Below are 5060 nucleotides of genomic sequence, written 5' to 3'. Positions count from 1 at the left end.
GTATATTTTTAATATGTTTTTATTGATTTTAGAGGGATAGGAAGGGAGAGGGATAGAAACACTGATGAAAGAGAAATATCAATGGGCTGCCTCCTGCATGGCCCCTACTGGGGATCAAGCCCACAACCAGGTCATGTGCCCTGTCTGGGAATCGAACAACGACCTCCTGGTTCATAGATCAATGGTCAATCACTGAGCCACATGGGCTAGGCAAATTAGGAATTTTTGATGAGGTAGAGAAAGCTGGAGAGATGAAGACTTTGGAGACTAACTAGTCAATATACAAATGTGGATCTCTATAGTGACAGATGGATTTGGAGTACATGTTTCTCTGTGTCACTAGAAAATCAGTCTCACAGACATCAGTGGGCATAGCAGTACAATCTGAAAATACAAATAGAAACGTTTAATAAAGCATTTGCAGCACAAATGAAAGAATGGGGAAGAACACACTATCCTCTTTTTCTATGGTCCAATTGTGAAGCCCTAAAATATCAATTATGTTATGATCATTATAAGAATACTAGAGGCTCTGTGCACAAAATATGTGCACTGGTGTGTGTGTGTGTGTGTGTGTGTGTGTGTGTGTCCCTCAGCCCAGCTCACACCCTCTCCAATCTGGGACATCCCTCTCATAATCCAGGACTGCTGACTCCCAACCGCTTGCCTGCCTGCCTGCCTAATTGCCTCTAACCACTCCCCTGCCAGCCTGATCGATGCCTAATTGCTCCCCTGAAGGCCTGGTCCCTCCCAACTGCCCTCCCCTGCCGGCCATCTTGTGATGGAGTGTGGTCAATTTGCATTTCACCTCTTTATTAGATAGGATTAGAGTTCATTTAGTCCAGCAGACCCATTTTAAAGATATAGAACTCAATTTTCAGGAAAGCGATTTTTATCAATATCACATCTTACCTAAAAAAGAATTGGAAGAAAACACACAGTTTCTGGCTCCCAGTCTAGTGAACTCAGGTAAGCACAACTGGTGCTAACCAAACTGGCATTGACAATAATAGTTTATTTTATATGTGGCTTTCCTCTTTCTTGGTAACCCCACCTCAACTCAACAGTGTGAATTTCAGTTTTGTAGAATGGATCAGAAGTGCCAGAGGCTGGCACCTAGGGAGTCTCCAGGGACAGAAAAATAGCTAGGAGTCTCCAGAGTTGAGCTTTCCACATGGAGCACTGAGCCCATCAAGCAAACAGGTTGTTAGCACAGCCACTGGGGCCCACCTGAAACTAGCAAAGAGAGGCCAGACTCCAGGGTTGTAATGTAAAGATCCAAGCAGAGGCACTGCCTCTGAAGAACTGCTGCGTTGCATTGTGAGTACGGAGTGAGGGTTACTCATTCCTAGGGCAGTAAAACGGTATCATATTGTGGGGACAAGAAATAACAAACAAGAACTCAATAATCAAAACCAGGCCACAGAATCATAGTAGGGCCAGCTAAAAGACTGACCTAATGCTAAACATGGAAGACTCAGCCTCAGGCCCTTTTGGTTTCTGTTGATTTGGGGGATAGGTTGCTAAATGTGAGGCACAGAGGAACTTGCAGGTGAAGAGTCCTCAGCAAAGTCAATTGAAGTGTGTGAGGGGAGTCGGGAGAGGCAGTGATGCCGTTCAGCACCTCTGGACGGATGTCCTGTGAACTTATGATCTTGAGAACAATTCAGTTCAATGGTTACAAACTGACTGTGTAAACTTAGAGTTGCTCAGAGATACTCCTGGTTTAGGGCAAAGGCAAAAGGGCCAAACAATTGGTGTTGACCCCTCATTCTCTTTTTATCTATTTTATATGGAGGATTTTTAAAAAATATATTTTATTGATTTTTTACAGAGAAGAAGGGACAGGGAATAGAGAGTTAGAAACATCGATGAGAGAGAAACATCGATCAGCTGCCTCCTGCACAGCCCCTACTGGGATGTGCCCACAACCAAGGTACATGCCCTTGATTGGAATCAAACCTGGGACCCTTCAGTCCGCAGGCCGATGCTCTATCCACTGAGCCAAACCGGTTAGGGCTATATGGAGGATTTTATGTAACTTTTATTTGAGGGACAACAGTACTGTCAAAATGTACTAATATTTAAAATTATTATTGAATATTTTTATTACTACTTATCAAATTTTTCTCATTCCAAACTCTGTTCTTTCAGTCTTAATTAAAAAGTAGCAATGTTTAGGCATTTATATAACCTACAAAATGATCACCCCAATAAATCCAGTACCCATCTAACGTCATACATAGTTATTACAATATTATCGACTATATTTTCTATGCTGTACTTTACATCCCCGTCACTATTCTGTAACAACCAATTTGTTCTCTTTTATCCCTTAACCTTTTTACCAATCCCCCTAAACCCTTTGGCAACTGTCAAAATGTTCTCTGTATCTGTGATATGGTGCATCAACTGTAATTGAAAAATAAAATTATTATGGAAAACTAGCTAATTGTATAAGCCTGGTTAAACTCAGATCTTTACAAGTGATAATAGCTTTGTTCACTCATTCAGTCATCCATTATCCATCCACCCATTCTCTCAGCAAACAATGACAGACTATGAAGCACGGGAGACACAGTATTGGCGTTCTACAGTGAGATGCAGATATGGACTTCCATGGAGGAGCAAGCTTTTCTGGTGGAGTTGATATTAGAGGACAGTTAGGGGCCTCCTGGAGTACATATATTTGAGGTCAGCAGAAGGATGTTTGTATCAATCATGCAAGAAGAGTCTGACAGAGCAACATGCTCAAGGGCAAACTGGAGTAAGAAAATGTCAATATTTGGCTTTTGCTGGTTACTTTAAGATTAAGGCCAGCTCTCACTCACTTGGAGCTCAGTTTTGAGAATGTGCATCTTGTCTTCAGGGCAGGCTGTTTGGGAGGCCGCCTTGGATATGACCCTCACCACCATCCTGGCTTCTTTGTCTATGTTATAACTAGCTCTGGACAGTACAATCTCTGGGATTTCTTGTACTAATGAAGATTTTTCCTGATTTTTCTTAAATATATGAACTAGTACTTAATGCATTTGTGTGTTTTTAAAAATAATTTTTAGAAACATATCATCCCAACTGAATATTAATATTCAGGGGGAAAGCCTGGGACTATGTCCCTCTAACAACAGCAAGGAAATATTATGATCACATATATTTTGGCATTGGTAGGACCACGTTCATGATACTCTAAAGAGAATATTCATTTAACTAAACATTGGAAACACACTCAAGGATAAAAAGGGAGCATGTGTATACATGAATGCAGTCTGTGTGTGTGTGTGTGTGTGTGTGTGCGCGCGCACACGTGCATTACTATTGGAATGTGCTGAACTTGGGCTTAGAGCAGACTTTGGGAGAAAACTGCTTTCTGAATTCTAAGCCTTATTCTAAGATTTAACTTTATAATGTCTACATGTTCTATAATGTATACATGTTTGATTAAAGTAAGATATTGGGCATTTTTTTAGAGGCTATTGACTCACTCGAATTGTGGTGTTCTACTAGAGTTGAGGTTTTGAGGCAGTTCTATGCTATCTATATGTTGCATAATGTTGTCAAAGGCACCTAATGCAAAAAGGTGGGGGAGGGAAAGAGAACACTGGCTGCTACTTCTCTCTTTATAATCAGCTTATATATCATTTAGGACTGCTCATCACTGATTCCATGTGCAGCCCAACTGTGTCTTTTTATTCTCTCTCTCTCTCTCTCTCTCTCTCTCTCTCTCTCTCTTGTTAATCAGTGAACTCTCATATTACAAATAACTTTTGGACAACTTTTCATCTGTTACCTTTAAAAAACTCTAAGGATGGTTCTCCCATACTATCCAATAACTTGTTTATTTTCTATACTAGAGGCCCAGTGCACGAATTGGTGCATGAGTTGGGGGGGAGGTCCAGCTGGCCCACCCCAATCTGGGCTGATTGGGCTGGGCTGGCTGGGGAGAGGAGCCGCAGGCAGTTGGCAGGCCGGCCCCACCCCCTGGTAGAACTCCCTGGTCGAGGGGACAATTTGCATATTAGCCTTTTATTATGTAGGATAATTTGCAATTAATTTATTATGATTATTTTAAAAATTATCAGAGTTTTGTGTCTTGGGACAGAGTTTTGTGTCTTGGGACTTTTAGCTCAGTGTGTGTGTGTGTGTGTGTGTGTGTGTTAAACAAAATTAGGATTAGCCTTTTTTTGAGGCTCTGCCCTCCAGTCGGGCCTTTCATATCCCGTTGCATTTTTTCCTCTGAGAAATGATAATGTTACAAATATGGTCAGGCTTCATTTTTTTAATTTAAAGACCCAGACAGAGCAATTTATGATTTAGCAATAGATTGCTGTAGACTGATTTCAGAACTTTGTGTTAGCCTTTTAGCTTCATGTTCACTAGCTTTATACTTGTTGAATATATCACTATAATATTGATTCATCTAATTCTTTAGGGAATTGTGTGAACCTGACTGTTGCCAACTTAATATGAGCTACACAACTCTGTGAGGATTCAATATGTTGAGGAATGAATGTGCAGTGCACATTCTGTTGTGAGAAAATATGATAAAGAATCCCATTTGTAAATGACATTAAGTAGAACATGTTTCGCCTACTGAAAAGAACAAAGCTATCTAATGGCTCTAACATATTAGCTATCTCTGTGCAGATAGATTCTGCTACTGTAATAGCCAATAGAAACATTAAAGGATCTCCCCTTGGAAACAGTTCCTAAGCAATATGTTCTGGTTACTGTGTGATTTTTGAAGTAGAATTGTCTGGTCTACAAAGACTTTCCTTCAACTTTACATCACTTTATTTATATATTTATTCAACACAAATTTATTTGGTGTTGAGGTTACAAACATGAATGAGACATGCTCTCTTCTCAAAGTCTGTAGAGCTTATTAGAAAACATACATGTAAAGGATCTGAGCAAAAAATGTTATAAGTGCAGTTGTTTTTAATTAAGGAGTGATTTTTCTCAAAGGGAAAAATGCTAACCTTTTTCCTAAAGGGATACATGACGTAGTGTGCTCTACTAGTAGAGTGAGAGAATAGCATCTACAATGCTCAAAGGAACAC

Source organism: Myotis lucifugus, unplaced genomic scaffold, assembly GCF_000147115.1.
Source record: "Myotis lucifugus unplaced genomic scaffold, Myoluc2.0 scaffold_746, whole genome shotgun sequence".
In the NCBI taxonomy this organism is placed as follows: domain Eukaryota; kingdom Metazoa; phylum Chordata; class Mammalia; order Chiroptera; family Vespertilionidae; genus Myotis; species Myotis lucifugus.
Note: the sequence above shows the minus strand (reverse complement) of the source record.